This window comes from Terrapene carolina, unplaced genomic scaffold, assembly GCF_002925995.2.
Source record: "Terrapene carolina triunguis isolate 2854851 unplaced genomic scaffold, T_m_triunguis-2.0 Scaffold141, whole genome shotgun sequence".
NCBI classification, from domain to species: Eukaryota; Metazoa; Chordata; order Testudines; family Emydidae; genus Terrapene; species Terrapene triunguis.
Window position 1 is genome coordinate 4,585,764 of NW_020664492.1, and position 19,572 is coordinate 4,605,335.

At 40.0% G+C, this 19,572-nt stretch overlaps 1 protein-coding gene across 3 annotated transcripts in view; it reads right to left on the reverse strand.

The window, feature by feature from the left end:
* LOC112124174 (ligand of Numb protein X 2) overlaps window positions 1–19,258 on the reverse strand; it is an 85,274-nt gene extending 66,016 nt beyond the window's left edge. For 2 of the 3 annotated variants that reach the window (XM_026653604.1, XM_026653606.1), the window contains exon 1: window positions 19,201–19,227. The gene's annotated coding sequence lies outside the window, so the exon portion shown is untranslated. Of the gene's footprint in view, window positions 1–19,200 lie in introns of all 3 variants that reach the window. The other variant, XM_026653605.2, reaches the window with a different exon arrangement.
* Window positions 19,259–19,572: the final 314 nt, after the last annotated feature.

Consider the following 19,572-nt stretch of genomic DNA (forward strand, 5'->3'; position numbering starts at 1 on the left):
TATAAAACCTGGACCTTAATCCTGCAAAATTAAGTGTGCTTAATTTTACTATAAAGAGTAGTCCCGTTAAAATCAGTTAATATTACATCTTTAAAATCAATGGGACTTTAAAAATCAGAGTAGTAAAGTCAAGTGTGTGCCTAAGTGTTTGCAGGATTGAGGTCTGGAGGAGCAAAAAATATAACAAAACAAAGACCACTCCCTAGCTAGGGCCCTGATCCTGCATTGTGATCTATGTGGATGGAGTGCTATGCCTGCACAGAACCTCAATGAAGTAAAATTGGTGAAGTTAAAGTCAATGGGAGCCTGTGCAGGAAGAGCAGTCCTTCCGTGTGTTTTACGGAGGCTAATTCCCGCGTTGCCTATTTTGCTATGAAATTTAGATCCTGATGATGCAAAAGAATCTCAAAGGGCAGACCTCTTACATCTGTGTGGTGTCCATTTGATGGCTATGTGTATCCAGCTGCTGACCTAGGGCCCAGCTCTGAAGGAAGCAGCGCAGAAGGAAGGGTGGCAATACCATACCATGCCATGCCATCCTTACTTCTGTGGTGCTGCTGGCGGTGGCTCTGTCTTCAGAGCTGGGCTCCCGGCCAGCAACCATTACTGTCTGGCTGCCCAGTTCTGAAGGTACCGCCGCCATCAGCAGCAACACAGAAGTAAGGGTAGCAGTATCACAACCCCCCTACAATAACCTTGCAACCCCACACCCCTCCTTTTTGGGTCAGGACCTGTACAATTACAACATTGTGAAATTACTGGTGGTAACTCTCCTTGTAACTAGTTGCTTGCCTGTATTAAAATAAACTAAAAATAGATAGTTTACTAATATGGACAATTGCTACAGTTGCCACTGGTCTGCTATGTGATCGTGAAAGGGAAGGAGGTGTCCAAGAAAACATTTCTATTAAGATGTAGTCCATATTACAGACATTGAGAACCCCATGGCCACCAGGTAATGGCCATTCAAAAATGTCTCTTGCCAAAATAAGGAAGCAACCTATTTTTCCCCAGGTGGTTCCTGGCACTATGGGTCCAACTGTGCAGTCAGTGAAATCAGTTGGAGCTTTACTAGCCACTTTACTGGGGAAGGCTACATTATATTAGGCTATAGTATATATTATATATAGGGAACCCTATATTATATATTTTAAATAATGTAAAATGCACCAGACATAATAATCCATAGGCACATGAATAAATTATTAACACAAAAGTTGGTGAATGGATGTAATCAAAATGTTGACTGTGCTGTTGAAAGGGAAGTACAGTTAAAAATCCATTTTACAACATCTTAACATTCACGCGTGCCAAATTTTCTTGAGTTAAATTTATTTTTCACAGTTACAAAGAATCCCAGGTTTCAGAGTAGCAGCCGTGTTAGTCTGTATCAGCAAAAGGAACAGGAGTATTTGTGGCACCTTAGAGACTAACGAATTTATTTGAGCATAAGCTTTCGTGGGCTACAGCCTACTTCATCGGTGCGTTCAAAATTAATTATATAAAAAACTGCTTAGTAGTGAAAAAACCCTATATATTTGGAATCTTTCCCCCCCTCTTGTCTTCATGTTTATGCTTTATTAAAGTTTAGTATTACTACTCTGCATGACAACATTTCTTTAAAAAAAAAATCAATTCAAAAAGATATCTTTCCTTCTCAAAATTAATTTGCAGTTTAACTCGTTTGGCTGTTCCTCCCTGTTACAAAAATCACACAGTGGCATGAACTCAAAGTTCAAATCACTTTGTTTTCATTATCATCACAAGCAACCTAAGAAATGTTGCCATCAATAGTAAATTCACATGAAGCTGCATTCCTATGGCATGTTTTGTGCATAGAAATCAATTTATAACAAAATCTAGTGTTTAAAATTCAGTTTATTCTTCAATTACTCTGCTAAGTTGACTCTAATTTATTACATTTTCGAGTACGTTTGATTTTGGATATTATGACATCCTGGTTCATGCCACTAGAGAGGAAACAAAATAGCCGGGATGCCTGAGGACAGATGAGAGTAAAATATCAACAGCCTGGAAAATCAAGAATATCGCTGTCTATTCCTGTTCCTATATAGGTCTTTACAGCGTTAATGCTAAAAATATCAACATTTCTTCACTATAGAAATTACCATACAACTATACCCTTGAAGGCCATTAAGAAGCTGCATCTGGTGCAGAATGTGCCAGCTCAGCCACTTAATAGGGAGCACATTTGACTAAGCTTTTTGAGGCAGTGCAAAGCAGAATGGGACCCCAATCTCAGGGCCTTTAAGCATTACTGTAATACAATTAATAAATAAAACCACCATCATAAGGGCTCATACAGTCTGCACTGGCTTCCTATATGCTTCTGGGTCCAAAGCAAGGTATTAACATTGACTTTTAAAGCCTTACATGGTTTAGGACCTAGCTACTTGATACAATCCCTCTTCTCCAGCACCACTGCAACACCTGAGCTGGAAATCCCAACATTGTGCTTTTTGTTGCTATTGGCAGTGTTTTCGGCAGACGGCCTTCAACTCTGGACTACACTTCCCGCACTGGCTTGGAAATTAAGTACATTAACCTTCAGGCACAGCACCAAACCCATCTGTTTACTCCGGCTTTTGCCAGAAATGCAGGATATTGTTACTTCAACTTGTCATCAGAAGAGACGTCTAATTTGTTTCTTTGTTATATTATGTTTTGTATTTTTTTTTTATATGTAGATATATCTGTCTCATAGAACTGGAAGGGACCTTGAAAGGTCACCGAGTCCAGGCCCCTGCCTTCACAGCAGGACCAAGTACCATCCCTGACAGATTTTTGCCCCAGATCCCTAAATGGCCCCCTCATGGATTGAACTCACAACCCTGGATTTAGCAGGCCAATGCTCAAACCACTGAGCTATCCCTCTTCTCCCCCCGCCCCGGTATTAGGATTTTTTTTTTTTTTTTATTTTTATGTTTGCTTTAAAACACTGGGATAAGGTCTTTTTTTTTTTTTTTAATAAAAACATTACGAAAGCTTGTAGTGACTGCGATTTAGCTTGCCAGACATTTCCCATTATAAAAGATCCTTGCAACAGTTTTCTGTAAAGTTCTAAACCCTTCCATTGTTTGCACTGTCCCCTGAAATTCCATTCAGGATTGTGGAAACATAAAATATTAAAAGCTACTATTGCTCTTCTCCCATTTGTGTTGCTCAGGAAAATTTGGACACCGTCCCAAAATAACTGAGAATGAATCTTCTAAGGTCAGCCACACAAAACTGCCACAGCACAGCACCCTCCACACCCTCCAATTCCCCCACTGTACTGGGAACACCTGGGACCGGTCAGAGCAGCTGCAATGGAGGAAAAGTCAGGCTGGGCTTGACTTTCCCCAACCACCCCTACCCGCCTCGTCCCAACACATAGGCCCAGTAGCCCATTTCTCCCCTTGGGATAACAGCTTCCTTCTGCTGCCATCTAATCCTACAGTTTAAGCAGTACTGAAAGTTCAGAGTTCAAACCTTGCTGAAGGTACCTCATGGGAGTGGGGTTGTTATAGCTGGACATAAGGTAAAAACATTCAGTTAACTGCAAAATTTTGATCATCCGTAGTCATTAATTCTCCTGGTACTTATTGCAGGAGTCCAGATGTCAACCCCAGTATACTAACTAAATTCTTATTAAGTTGATTACATTCTGCCAACTTAAATTCTTCCCTAAAGTTTCAACAGGCTACGGTATTCTTTGCTATTTCCTATTCTGAACTCTTTGTGAGCTGCTGCATTCCTCTCCAGCCATGTCTGCATTTCAGTTGTGGCAGTGCCCATAGTCTTGGTGCACCTTAGCCCTTGTGACTGCAGTATGTCAGAGATGCATAATTTATTTATGCTGAACAGCTCTGCAGAAGGACATCAGAAAAACTGAGGAATCATCTCCTGTACCTCACATATTCCAGAAGGAACCACCTTCAACAAGAAATCATCACATATTCCCACACACTGGAAAGAAAATAAAATCCGGAAACCTACCTGGAAATCATGCAAACAACTATCAAAAAAACCCTGATGACAGCCATCCAACAGAAACAAAAAGTGGAACCAACTACAACGCCACAACCCACAGAAACCATGATACCAAGGCCCACTACATGGACACTACATGATACCTCAACAGCATCAACTTATCAAGACTACCCCTAACTGGAGCTGAATTATCTGTACTCTCCAAGGAACTGAACTTCTGCCCTGTCACAGAACCTGACACCATATTAACATTTGGAGAACTAGAAGAATTATTTCGCAGACTCCTCAAAGAATTCTTTCACAACAAAGATGACACAGCTACAACTACCATGTCCCCACTAACAGTCATAAGAAAAAAGAATCATCTGACTGGACATCCCACAGTGGACAAAACCACACACTTGATCATTACAATGATTGCTTCAGGAAAAAAAATTGACTGTGAAATCCTTAGCAAACATCACATCCACCACAATTTCTCTACTGCCAAGAAGACAGCTATACAGTCCCTGAAATCCAAGCACCAGATAGCAATCAAACCAACAGACAAAAGGGATGCCATCTTGATCTTCAACCATGATGCTACGTCAATCAAGGCCAACTGACAATTCTCCGACACCATATACTATAAAGAATTCAAAGAACACCCACCCCACAACACAATTCACCCAGGAATTTAAGGATATCATCAAATTCTTTCCCAGACAACTCCAAAAGAAACTCTATAACCTCATCCCCCACCAACCTGCCCCAGGGACATTTTACATGCTTCCCAAGATACACAAACAAGGAAGCCCAGGCACACTCATCAAAGCTGGCCATGGCACTCTTATTGAAGGAATATTGGGAAACATAGCAACCATCCCCAAACCACTCACCACACCACACAGCTTCCTCCAGGACACAACTGACTTCCTCCAGAAACTCTGCAACATTAACCACCTCCCTCAGAGCACCATCTTTGCCATCCTCGATGTCATCTCCCCATACACCAACATCCCTTCTAATGATGGCATCGCTGCCTGCCTCAGAGATCTACAAGACAAAAGACAACACACAGATATCCATCCCAAACACATCACCAAATTCATCCACTTCATCCTCACCCATAACAACTTTACGTTCAACAACAAACACTTTGTCCAAACCATGGGAATAGTGATGAGCACTATGATGGCTCCCTAAAATGCCTCTTCTTGGGCCACCTCAAGGAAGAATTTCTGGATAAATGCAACACGGAACCAATGATATATCTGAGTTACATGGATATTTTCATCCTCTGGACAGATGACCTAAACTCCTTCAGATTTCCAACTTCAACAACCACCACCCATCCAGCAAACTCTCTCTGGAACACTCCCATACCAGCATCAACTTCCTGGACCATGATCAGCTTCAATAATGGAAACCTACAGACAACTATATACAAGAAACTGTCAGATCACCACACTTACCTTCACAGATCCAGTAACCACCTCAAACATAGCAAAACACCTGTTACCTAAAGCCTGGCACTCAGACACCACAGAATCTACACCAATGAGAAAGTCCAGGATATACACCTTAACACACTTAAAACTGCCTTCATTAAAAAAGGACATTCCACCAGAGAAGTAGATCATGGAACAGGCCACCCAAATAACCTGAGAGAATCTGATTCAATATGGAAAAAACAAAAAAAACTCTCCAACTGCACACCCCTAGTTGTGATATACCATTCCACACGGGAAGCCACATGGGGTATCTTTAAACAATTACAACCCATACTTGATAGGGACCACATCCTGAAAGAATTCTTTCCTGAACATTCTGGTCTTCAAACAACCCCTCAACTTCTCCAAGCTCATCATCAGAAGCAAGCTCCCCACAAACCAGGTCACACCACAAGACACCTTTCAAGGTCCATGAGTGTGGAGGAAAAAGTTTGCTAGGGCCTAAACTTTAGTTGGCTCGGGCCTGAACTTTGGTTCAGACCTGAACATTAGTTAAGTCTATTGTAGGTGAAAGGTTTTTAGAGGCAGAATAGAGGAAAAGTATAAAAGCAGAACTATCTATAATTATAAGGCCTATGATTCATAATGCTGCATTAACGGTTTTGGGGAAGTCTAGAAATCGCAGTAGGATAGACTGTGAAAAACAGGAAAGCTTGCTAAGCTATATTCCTTTTATGGAGAGTGTATTCCAAATATGGCAATAATGCTGATAAGAAAGTATGCATTACATAATTGTGGTTTTATGCTATATAAGCTGTGCAAAATTCTGTAATCAGGGGGATTGCTAGTTTGCTGGTACCCCCCATGCATGCATGAAAATAAAAAGGCCTCAGGCGATTCTGATCCAAACACAACGCGTGGTCATTTTTCCACAACAATGAGTCCTACACATGCCTATCAAAACATGTAGTGTACCTTATCCACTGCACTAACTGCCCAAACAACAACTATGTGGATGAAACCAGACAATCACTATGCTCTTGAATGAATTTACAGAGAAAAATGATTCAAGACAAAAACCTGTGGGTGAACACTTTTCACAAAACGATCATTCCACATCTGAACACGCAGTCCTCATCTTCAAAGGAAGCCTGCACAACGCCTTCAAAAGACAAGCCTGGGAACTTCAACTCATAACTTTGTTAGACACTAAAAATCATGGACTCAATAAAGACACTGGATTGATGGCTCACTACAACAATCTATAACCCACAAACCCTTCCCTGTCCTATGACCACAGAGGTATTAAGTGCCCACTTCACCTTGAATGGTCTCTTACAACATGTGTTAACTCCTTGTGCTAAACAATCTGTTCTACCTTGTCTTTAGCTGTGACACTCTGAGTACCTTTTCCAGACCTGAAGAAGAGCTCTGTGTAAGCTCGAAAGCTTGTCTCTTTCACCAACAAAAGATGGTTCAATAAAAGATATTACCTCACTCACCTTGGCTCTCTAATATCCTGGGATCAACATAGCTACAACACCACTGCATGGAACATAATGTTACTCCACAGGTGTGAAGACAATAGTTAAGTTGACATTTACTATGACAACTTATGTCAGCTCCTATCATGACACTCTGGTCAGGTTGGGGCATTATCCATAGCATGCAACAGAGGCTGACAATGTGCACCCAGAAGAGTAGGAATTATGTATGAAAGATTTAATAAACTACTAAATCCCTCTGTAAACAATGGTAATGGTATCAACAGTTATAGTTGTTCCACAATACATCATTCATGCTGAAAAAAACATTTGGGGGGAAAAGAAGGAAGATTTAAAGTCAAAAGCTTGGTTTAAAATATTTTTCTCTAACAGAAACCATAATTAATGTATGTTAGATACTAATCCTCTTCCAATCCATTTGTTAAAGCAGAGCCATTTTTTCCGATTTCAGATTTCAAAAACACACAAACCAGGAACTTCTGGAGTTTTTAAGATTTGCAGAAATAAGGTGTTGCCCTTTTCTTTAAAGGGGCTACATCAGCTTTATTTCAAATATTGGAAAGTTGACTAACTTTCTAATAGAAAACTTGAAAGGCAAACATTCATCCCCTATTAATTCAACCCTACAAACTACTGTTTGTTCCTTAAAAGGGTTACAGCTTAACATCTGAACTCTAGAAAAATTCAGCAAAAAGTTACACTGAAATATTAAACTCTCCTTTAACAAAAGAGAAGTCTACATAAGTGTTTGAAGAGTGTTTGAATAATTGCACTTTATAGTCTGTCATACTGTATTTCTGAAGATTTGAAAACTGAAAAAGATTAATACAATGAAAATATTATGGACTCAGTCAGGGTAATATAGACATATTAATTGAATTACATTAATTTTCAAATCTATTTAGTGTTTTCTACATTTTACTGATGCAAATAAATACACAGAAACCATATGGAGTATTCTAGTCAACTACATTTTATGTAACAGATGCTATGGCAACTGAGGAGTATAAACACAGTAACTGAGTATCTTGTACAAACAACCTCTTTGACGGGGATATGGATCACACAGCTTTCATATTTTAGGCAATACATCAAACTTCTTATTACTATGAAAAGTTACTGGTAGCACTAGAAGATTAAAGATATTCCCAAAGATAAATAAGTGCAGGCAAAAGCAGTAAGTTAATGAGCAGTGAGTTTGTCAAAAGTATTTTGTATCAACTTTCTGTAAAATATGTACAATAAAGTTAACTACACATAAAAACCTTAAAATTAGACATGACAAATTCTTCATGAATTAAAGAATGTGGAAATTTGACTTGATCTAATAAAAAAAATGAACTAGAACCACACATGAACTTAAAAAATAATTCAGAGAAGCTTTCCATAACTGACCCCAAATAAAAAAAGTCCTAAATTGAGCCCAGAACAGGAAAGAGATTGAAACTTGGCTGAAAAAACAATCCTGAGTTCCTTCCTTCCTTCTCTTTGGCAATTAGAAGTGATGATCCAAATGTTTACCCAAACTCTGTGAAGGAAGTTGAGTCACAGAGCATTGTAGCAAAATGACAAAAACAAAACAATTCAACAGAAAAACAGGACAGTTGAATTCAGAACTGTATCTGTTTTTAGAAGACATGCACTCCTATCAGCACGGCATCTATCGGACATGTTTTGGCACATTTTGATTGGTCTGGCTTATCTGTAAGAGCCAGAAGTCAGATTCCTCTTGTATGGTGTCCTCAGCTTTCTCCACAGACTTCGCAGTTTCATTTTTTTCTACACCTTGTCTGAAGTTTATAAACCATGCTGATTGTATAGTCCTTGCATAACACCAGACTCTGCTTCTGTCCAGAAGACTAGGTAGTGCATCAGAATCCCATAGTCTGGGTAATTCACAGCTGAAAGCAGAGAGGTTGTTACAACCCTGGCTTAGCTTGTGGATAGTCACCAGGTTGATGTACTGGACCACAACCACAGCTCTCATGTGCCTTTATGCCCACTGTCTCAGCATGGCTCAGATTCACTTATCTTTAAGTTTGACCTTTCAGGCACACTCCTGGGTACAGACTCAAATGCTGGTACCCCTTTTGGGATGTGGAACCAAGCAGTCCAGCTGCCCTAGATTCCAAGACCAGTGCTGCAAGGTGGGAAGGTCCCAGAGCTCAAGCCTGAATGTTTACACCATAATTAAACAGCCCTGCAACCCAAGCCCCACGAGCCTGAGTCAGCAAGCATGGACAGCCACGTGTTTTTAACTGCAGCGTAGACATACCCATGGAGTTCTCAGAGATAACTGCTAACAGTTCCAAGATCGCTTCAACTAGTTCCTTAAGTATCCTATGGCGAATTTCATCAGGCCCTGCTGTCTTGAATATATCCAACTTATCTAAATATTCTTTAGCCTAATCTTTCCCTATTTTGCCTTCCATTCCTTCCCCCTTGTTAATATTAATTGTGTTGTGTTAAGTATCTGGTCTCAATTAGCTTTTTTGTGAAGACTGAAGCAACACCTCAACCTTCTTGATGTTGTCCATTATTAGCTCTCCTTCCCTCCTCAGTAAAGGACCTATACTTTCCTTCATCTTTTTCTTGCTTCACATATAATGGTGCTACGTGCATTTTGCCATGGTATTATTGAACAGCAAATTATAAGTTTTAATATAACTTAGAAGACATACTTCCCTGCTTCTCAAGCCCTGTGAGCCCAAGTCGGCTGGCATGGGCCACACACGGGCTTTTCTCTGCTGTGGAGACATACCAAGAAAGTACAGGGAAGAGAGGGGAGTAGATAAATATGTATTAATTCAAAATGAACATAAAGAACCAGCTGCACAAGTTCTCATATTTCAACAGCTGTTACTTTGATTTTTCTCCAACTGAGTAGGAACAATCTAACATGGTCCCTACTTATGTGAGTGATATACTGTAGATTCTCAGTGCACTATCCATAGGTTTGGAAGGATTAGTTCTTTTTGTTGGTGTATGTCAGTAAACATTGATTTAGCCATCCACACACATACCAACAGAAAAATATTTCCATCAGTAATACTGAAATGTACAGATAGGCAAAGTAAGAAGAATGCTGCTTGAGAACTTATTAGTTTGATTTAAGGATATTTGCTTTATATATTTTGACATGTGATGTTGACATAATATTTTAACAGTTATAAAGCCTTAGCTTTTTGAAACTCAATGTCTACTGTGATTAGTTATTGACTGACGCCCCATAATTTCCCGCAACTGTGAACATTTAAATTGATAAAAAATTAAGAACATGCTTTAAAATAAACATTGATATTTATTGAAATTATTTTTTAAAAAGTTAGTTTTGCCAACCCTGACTATCCATGAGTAATGTACAATTACCCACAGCCCATACGTCCTCCTTGAAATTTGATTTACTGTATAACTTACCACTACAGAGCAGTCACCTTTAAGAATCTATTCCTTGGCTACGAAAGTCACTACCTAGTATGTTATTTGGAGAAAAAAAAAAATCAAAATACAAAAGGGCTCTTAAAATACAAAAGGGTTGTTCTGCACACCAAGTGAAACAAGCAGCAAGAAGCACCTGCACTGGATTCAAAACATACTTGAACTGCTTGACTGAGAAACAGTGGGTATGTCTACACTGCAATTAAAAACCCACAGCTGGCCCGTATCAGCTGACTACAGCTAAGGGACTCGGGCTAAGGGGCTATTTAACTGCAGTATAGCCGTTCGGGATTGGGCTAGAGCCCAAGCTCTGGGACCCTGCAGGGTGGGAGGGTCCCAAGCTTGGGCTGCAGCCCAAGCCCAAATGTCCACTGTAGTCAAACAGCCCCTTAGCCTATGTCACCTGGCATAGGCTAGCCACGGGTATCTAATTGCAGTGTAGACATAACCACTGAAAACTTACTTTGGGACAAGAAAATGGCAATTACTTTGGGTTGGCAGCTAAAGCGTGACCAGAACAAAATATACCTACAGATGTTAGATACCAATATTTCACTTACATATCAGAAAAAATCTCCTTGCATTTCACCTTTCAAAGTAACTATAGTTTTGCCTTTATTTACATCTACCTCTATTGCTTAGGAAAGCTCTGCGGCTACATATGCACTTCAATACCACCTGATAATTTAGTGTTCACACTTATTCTTAAATAGCAAAGAAAACCACAAAAGATAGAATTTGGAGTCCTTTGACTGCAGTAATCTTCTGCCATAAGTTTTAAAGGGGATATTGTTCATAACAAAGGACTCTGGGGTTGTGTATCCTGCATTCAAGCAGAAGTAGCATGTTCTACATATGTTAGTACAGAAGCAACCAGAGCAATACCAAAAGAGGTTGCAAAAATGGAAGAGAAGGAATACTAACTTGAACCTTATTGCAGTTACTGATAGCAACTGTTCTTATTCCAGCATCATCTTCTGATCAAGTAGTAAAAAGAGATGAATAACAGACTTCCTGACATAATTTCCATTGGACCTGTGCAAGATCTTGGAAGATAATGCACTACAGTTTCATAGTCTCACTGCTATCACTAGAAGAGTTTGCAAAACTATAAGATATTTCAATAATATTTATATGCTCTCAAGGAAATATTTCTCTCTGTGCTTTGATGCACAACTGTGGGGAACCCCAATCATTTTTCCCAGCAGCTACACAAAGAAGTATATTTGACAGAACTACACCACTCCAGACAGGAAAAATTGAAAGCTATCCCTTACCTTTCTGCAACTATTTTTTTCTTCTCGCTTCCTGCACACACCTCTTTTCAGTTGTGTTTTAATCCAATACATATATTGGTAGGTACAGGTACATCATAAGCATCACATTTCCTTAATGTCCTTTTTATTTTCTGATATTTACCACTGTTTGTACCTAAGATTTAAGACCTTTTAAAAATGGTATCTAATTATGAAATGAATATGCGCCTCACCAGTCACCATGATTTTTGCAGCACCACAGCCAATAGTTCTTACATAAATATTTGCCTACTCTATCTACTATTAATTAAGTGTTCCCAAACCTCTGCAATGCAATATTTTTTTTTTCTTCTCTAAAGGAATGGGTGCAGGGGGAAACAGTTAATTGTCTATCTTTCCATCCCAAATTAAGCCATCTTCATCCACTGGACAACAAAAATCAAATGTGCAAATAGGAGGATGGATATCCTCTCACTTACGTTAGTCTGTTTCCTAAAGCATTTCCATCCTAGACAGCTTCCCGTCTAAACAGGATACCGTGACTTATTGTCACAATTTCTGTTCTGTGAATTAGGCACTTTTATTTTTAAACTGCATCCTGAAGAAAACATTTGCCATGTAAATGTAGGATGTTGACCTAGGGATTAAGAATATCATTTAAATAAAAAATCAGAGTGATTTCAAACCTGGAATTCTAATAGGCTTTCACCCTTCTTTTTAAGTGAAGTGGGGAAAGATGGTTGAAGGCAGATGGCACATGGGATGGTGGGGGGGGGTCACATGCTTCCCCCCATTTCTCAGGCCACCTCTTGCCAGGATTCCCAGCAGCAAGGAGGCAGCAGCTACCCCTGGCGGCGGCACTCACCATGTGTCCGTGCAGCGTGGGGAGGGAGAAAGCAGCAGGGCGGTTGGCTGAAGGCTGAGCAACCCCCGCTACCTGGGACTGCTTCTCCTTCCCTGCTGCTGAGGTCCCAGCACTTCTCGCTGCCTGCTTTGCAGACTGCCCACTGAGGTGAGTCCGAGTGGCATCTTCGAGATTGGGAAGAGAAGAGGTGACGTGGTGCTCAGTGCCAAGCAGCTCAGGTGGAGCCCCATCCAGTCCAAGAGCCTCAGGGGTGAGGAGGGAGCAGGCTGGGGGGCGGGGAGAGTGGGAAAAAGGGGGCGTACCCTGCTGCTTCAATGCAACCCAGCAGCAGGGGGGTGCATTGAAACTCCAGCAGCCTCCAACGTGCCTATCAAGGAGAAGGTGATTTGGGAGTGTCATATTCCCCCTTTCAACAAAAAGTGACTGATAATTCTCCAACTTCTTGTTAACTGAGACGATCCAGCCCCAAGCACCATCCCACCTTGGCGCCACCCACCCTGATGATGCATGGGGGACTGTGCATCCCAACTGTGTTGCCCCTTTTGTTGGTCTTATTTTGAACACTTGCTAAATGATTGAGTATAGTTCAGGCAGAGAGGGGATACCTGCAAACTCTGTAAGGGGCTGGGCAGCCACAGGACAGAGAGGAGAAGGAGGAGGTAGTTGCTACTGTATGTTGTGTACATACATATTAAGTTTCAGGGGATGGACACAGAGGCAACCTACAGGGCGGTCACGTGCCCCCACAGAACCTTTCAATTGTGCACTCCTACTATCCACAGTTATGCGTCACCTCTGGTTGAAGGGTTCCCTACTGTACATACTAATAAAATAATAAAATAAAGTATTTTACAGTATTGGGACCATAAAATGCATACATAGATTCAGCTGACATTCGAGTGAAACATCTGATTTGTTTTTGTTATTTAGGGTAATGGAAAGAAATAAGAAGTTTAATTTTCAGAAAAAATAGGGCCTCCAGAGATCCAAATTACGATATATAAGAATAGCAGTATCATTTCTAGCTTCATTGTATTTATTTTCTTTTACTTTATTATCTGCTTTGACCTATTTCACTATGCCAAATGGCAGTACAAACAAAATTCGGATAATTTTTAAGAGGCTACAGTAGATACAGACCAGTTTCACAACTTATTTACATTTTTATAAAAAGTGAGAATGAAACTATTTAACAGGGGTGTTGCGAGGCTTCGTTCATTAAATTGTGCAAAAATTTGCTAAGTTGTTTGGATGGAAGATGTTGCAGAAATGCAAACTATTATGTTAATTTTTGAAACCTCACAAGCTAAATGCCATTCCTCTGAAAGGCTGCATAATTATACACATACATCCATAACTTTTTACTGTATAATCCATAAACTATCCTACAAACATATATTTAGAACTTGGTTATGAGTGTGTTGACATTTAGAAACAAGAAAAATGCTTAGATCTTCAAAACAAATGCTTTCTTACATTCTTCTTGTACTGAACAAACATTAACTTAACTAGATCAATATGTACTTCCTTGAAGCTCATGACTTCATCTCTACTTTTTTTCCCTATCCAAAATACTAAAAAGGGCACATGAAATAAACATCTTCAGGGTTATTTATGGAATTAATATCCATTGACACAAATGTAAATCTAAAACAATATAATGGTTTACAACATAAAAATCATACAATCAAAAAACTTTTTTTAAAATAAAAAACTATGACATGTTTATATTATTGCAAAATATGCTGCAAATATGAAGTCAGGACATATGCAATCATACTGCCATCAATAAGACAAGAGTACTGCTAACAGAGCTATTGGAGCTGGCATGCCCATTGGATTCGATACACACCTACACGAACAACAGGTTTCATGCAAAATATGAAGTGTTTTGGTATTAAACATGGATGGTTAGGTTTATTCCACCAAATTTATTCCTGTTAAGCCCGGATCCTGCAAACACTTATGCACAGGTTTAACTTCAAACACAAGAGTAGGCCCATTGGCTCCTATGAAAATACTCGTGTTTAAACTTAAGCCCACGAATAAGTGTTTGCAGAATTGGGGCCACAAAAAGCATGCATTACAACATTATTCTTTATTGCACTATAGACACCATGACCCAACAGTTACATAATTAAATAATGACAGTTGAAAGGATTTAATTTTCATCTTTAAAAGGCAATAGACTTTCTGAACAAGTAACTATAGGTCTACTATAAGGCAATTAAGAAGCATGCAAGTCAGTAATGTGATATTAACCAATTGTTAATCCAAATAAAAGTCAATACAGTTTTTAAATATGGAAGACCAACCATTGACCGATATTTCATGTCCTCTGTTGTTTTCTACAGCTCCAACAGAGAACATTTTGTTTTTAAATGACTGCAGTTTTCTTTTTAGTTACAACTGTTAGTATTTAATAAACAAACTATATCTTACTGATTCCTGAAATCAATTTAGATTAATCCAATAACTAATAAACACTCTCTCTTTATATGTTTCACTTTTAGTTTTAAAGTGATACTCTCAACTGAAAAAAACGCATTGGTCTGAAAATGTTTTACTTCCTATTAATTATTAATTATTATTATTATTATAAGTGCAAGACTAAAATAAGAATCTATTTTGTTCCATTTTCTTGCTACGTGCATTTGATTATACATAAAATTTTGTCAATTTCACTCTTTCCTCTGTACTGTCGATTTCAACTACATGAAGATCTATTTTTAAAAGTACAAAAATGAGATTATAAAACATATGAGTGAGCAGGGAGACTTCGGGGCTTGAAACTACTTTAACTTATCTTTTGAAGTAGATTAAATTTCAATGGGATGGTGGTGCTCCTTTACATCAGAAGCTAACAAACTTGCTTGTTGTCAGCAAATAAGTACATAGGTATATGCACAGATATATTTTGTTGTGGTGGTTTGACACACACTATATGCACCATAGCCCTGATTCTTAAGACTGTTCTGTGCAGGTGGACCCTTATGCCAATACCTTGAAGTTAATAAGGCTCCTAGGAGAGCAGACCCTTGGCGCCAGTGTAGCTTGCAGTACCATGGCCTATATTTTTTGTAATCAACAACAAGAACAAAAACATGGTGCCTACTTCTCTTGCAGAACTGGATCCATGGTTTATATAGCTTTGTTTAAAGTGAACTATTTTTTTTTTTAAAAAAGTGCTAGAATAGAATCAATTCATATCATAAGAATTCATATCATCACAAGAAGCAAAAATATTTAAAACCCAATACACCTCTATCTCGATATAACGCTACCTGATATAACACGAATTCTGATATAACGCGGTAAAGCAGTGCTCTGGGGGGGCGGAGCTGCGCACTCCGGCGGATCAAAGCAAGTTCGACATAACGCGGTTTCACTTATAACACGGTAAGATTTTTTTGGCTCCCGAGGACAGCGTTATATTGAGGTAGAGGTGTATTTGAAAATTGTTTCTTCCTTTACTTACTTGCCCTGAGTTCTGGGTTCTCTACCTTGCCTGAGTTGATGATGTCACTAAATCCTAATACAGGATGAAGATGCAGCTAGATTAGGAAAACAGTACAGAATATTTTAGTTTAAAATAAACTTTAATTGTTACATTTATCCATGTATTTTAGTGATTTAGTAAAGCAAACAGTTATTTTTTTTTTAAATATATCATTTCAGTTCACTTTAGACTAACAAAGTGGTTCTTTTTACACTTTCCTTCACCAAAATACTGTATCATCTTATGTAGCACCAAGCACAAAGGAAGATAAGATTCCTGCTCCAAGAAGCTTAATTACAGAAGAAACGCTAACAGTGCTCTATTAAGTCATGCTAACGTTCTAAAATGCGTATTTAGCTTATGTACCTTGTTTCCATTTTGAGGAAATTTGTTTTAATAAAGTCACAGCAGCATATGGCACTAGCATCTTTATTTTCAAAGTGGATATGGAGTTGGACACTATTTCAAGCCATCTGATGTTTCTTCCTAAGCCTCCTTGATCTGCTATCTGATTGTATACTTAGGATAAAAATCAGCAAACCAAAAGAATTGGGAAGGGGAATAAATATCAGCCATTCAAATTGTTTATTTAATGAAATGAAGAGTCTAGCTCAGAACAGCTTCTCTTTTTAAGAAAAGGTCAAATGCACTTACGATTTTGAATTTATTTTCAGAGACTATCATCAAACATACGCCAGAACTAATCTGTAACAAATATTTTAATTTTGTATGAAGACCAAAGATAAACCCACAATATAATATAATTAAAAAAGGAATTAAATTAAGCTCAGAAGTGCTTAATAGTGGATTTCTACAGATGTAAACAATCAACTAGTATGCATTAGCAACATGGTAAGTGACAGTCATATTTGCCACTGCCACATCTAAAATAATTGGTTATTCACTTAGCTGACTGAATACTAGGGGTTTTTTTGTTTTTTGTTTTTTTTCAAAATAAAGAATAATTTCTAAAGTATTCCTTGGAAAAGTTCAGTTGTTTAGCAGAAGACCACCCTATCTTTTACATTATTTTTCTGATAGAAAAAAACTAGAGTTCAAAAAAGGAAAAAGCATTTGTTATTTAAAAAGTAGACATCTACATTTAAGTTCTGAAATAGCTGTCTGTTCTACATGCTTCAGGGAAAGTTTACATATATGCTTATGGTTTTCTTTGGCAAGGTTGTAAAACATACCACCTTAATCCAGTTCCTGTAACAGAGGCTTGTTTACAGCTGTTCTTTCTTCCTCCAACACACTCAGTAATTCAACTCCTTTTCAGACCTTAGTACTCTTTCATAAAATTATATCAGAGTAAAATAGATGATATTTCAATATCTCACAGAATAAATGCATCTGTAGTCAATCCTCTGTACATAAGCTAAAGCACAAACACATCAGTTTTGGCGCATATGCAATTTAGGATTAAGTACAGTCTTTAGAACATAATGACAGTTCAGGTTTGGGAAGAGAATTGTTGTAGTTCTTGGAAGACACCTAGTGTGCAGTTCCATCCAGAAAATACCCATTTTTTCTCCTTAAGTGTGTTTAGTATCACAAGCACCAGGAAGAAATGGCCACAGCCAGCGACAGAGGGCAAAGTAACCCCACGTCTCTCATTACATTTTTGCAACGATGACATTGCCTTTGCTTTTCTCTATCCTCAGAACATGTGGGTTTTGTTGTTTTTGTTTTTTCCCCAAAGGTAATAATAACTTATTTATATTCAAATAAAAATGTGAATATATACATAAATATATATATTGACAAAGTCAAACTGATGGTCAACAGACATATTTAGGCAGCCTCTGCTTGCAATGCAGGATTTATCCAAATCTTCTGTCTGAAAGGTATGAAACGTATGGGGGATTCACAATCTCCCACTGACAGTGATGGGAAATGCAGTGTGTCAGAATTTGAAGGAGCATAGATGGAAATCACCACCAACATATCCTCAAGAAACAGTAAATCTGCCTCAAAATACGTGTTAACTACTTATGCTAAACAATCTGTTCCATTTTGTATTAGCTTTGACACGCTGAGTACATTTCCCACGAACAGCTCTGTGTAAGCTTGAAGCTTGTCTCTCACCAACATAAGTTGGTGCAATAAATGATATTTTCTCACCCTTCTTATCTCCCAGTAAGAGGCAGACTCACCCACCCCACAAATCTCTAACATGGAGAAGGGGCTGAGAGAGAACTATGGGGAGAAGGAGGAAAAATCAGTATCTCTCCCCACCCAGTCTTTGATCAGGTTGAGAACCAGTGGAGACTGCTGATACTTTTATTTACACAAATATAGAACAAAACTTTGAACTAATCCAGAACTTCTGAGGTATGCATATTATTAGCCTATATAAATACATGTCCTCATTACTTTTATCCTGGTCTTCCCTCCCCCTTCTTGCTCTTATTGCTTGCCATACTTACTGCATGTGTTTTAGGCCCCGATCCAACCTCGTTTGCATAGGCTGACCCCTGTACCCCAAGCAAAGCCTCAGTGACCTCAACGGGACACTATATGGGGGCAGGAGTCCACCCAAGCAGATCAGCTTTCAGGATTGGGACCTAAAAGCAGTAAGCTCCTTTGAGGCAGGTACTGTGTCATTTTATGTGTTTGCACAGTGCCCTGCACAATGGGGCCCTAAACCTGACTAGAACCTTAGGGCACTAATGCAACAACATACATAAAGAATCATATGGTCTTCCAGAGAGAGGGACAGCACAATGGGGGATGGAGGAGGAGATATCATTATCAACACCCTCCCTACCCCCATCTACCACTTAGTGGGGACTGGGAAAATCGTGCCCAGGAAGAGGAGTGAGTAATCATCATCACCAACCCTCCCACACATCCTCCCCCAAAACACACCCTGTCCCCGTGAGAGAGGAGAGGATCCTCCCTCACAAACACAAGAAACAGAACTGGGGAAAGGGGAGAGATTATTTCCATGCCTTCAGATTTCAAGCACAATCACTATCTGTGGTCCTGAGCTGAGGTTTTTACTACCCTGGTCTGATATTAGGCTAAAGAAGCAGCCAGTTGACACAAGCCCACGGGGGGTGGAGATGTCACCACCAGCTCGGATACACTACAGCGCCCAGGAGGCACCAGCCAGCCCGCAGCCACACTGGGGAAGCGGGGCGCCCAGCGCTCCACTGGCAGCCCAGCGGCGAGGCACTAGGAGCGCGCAGCCTAGCAACTGACTTACCCCGACCGGCTTGCGCCGCCGCCGCCTCTCCGGCCCCGACTCAGCACGGCGCCCGGGTCCTGCTCATCCCGCGGCCGGGGGCCGGCTCTCTGTCCCCGCCCGCGGGGCTCCGCCTCCCGCTGTCACGGGCGAGCTCCTGGCAAGAGACAAGCGCCCAACTCCGGGCAAGGACTTCGCCGCACGCCTCCCCTGGGCGGGCCGGCTCCTCCCCCGGGCGGTGCCGCGACCCGAGTGACAGCGCGGCTCAGCCACTCAGCCGCCAGGCCGCGGCCGGAGGAAGCTCCGCAGCCTATGGGAGCGGGGCCGGGGCGGGACCCGGCTGAGGAGGCGACAGCGGCCCGGCGCTGGGGTGTCCCCGCCGGTCGCCTGATT